The following is a 279-nucleotide window of genomic DNA, read 5'->3' on the forward strand; positions in this document are numbered from 1 at the left end:
GTTCGCCTCTGCGCGCTGCATGCTCCCACGGCTGCACACCCGGGAGACACTCGATAGGAAACCTCCCCAAGGACCAGGTGATGTTTTGGGGCGCGCAGCTGGCAAGGACTTAACCCCGTGCCCGGCTCTTTGCTTGCGCTTACAAAGTGGTCATTGTCAAAGGGATCGACATCACTCCGTCTCCAATTTTCGCCTTCTTCGGTGGCTCGGTGTGGAAACCCGGCCAGGGTTCTGTACGGTCCCCTCTCTGTCCCGAAGAAGGCGAAAATTGGAGACGGA

General features: G+C 58.8%; 1 protein-coding gene across 4 annotated transcripts in view; it reads left to right on the forward strand.

The window, feature by feature from the left end:
- Positions 1-279, forward strand: part of MGRN1 (mahogunin ring finger 1, E3 ubiquitin protein ligase) — a 35965-nt gene that overhangs the window by 410 nt on the left and 35276 nt on the right. The window lies entirely within an intron of this gene.

Source organism: Bison bison, unplaced genomic scaffold, assembly GCF_000754665.1.
Source record: "Bison bison bison isolate TAMUID 2011002044 unplaced genomic scaffold, Bison_UMD1.0 scf7180017864144, whole genome shotgun sequence".
In the NCBI taxonomy this organism is placed as follows: domain Eukaryota; kingdom Metazoa; phylum Chordata; class Mammalia; order Artiodactyla; family Bovidae; genus Bison; species Bison bison.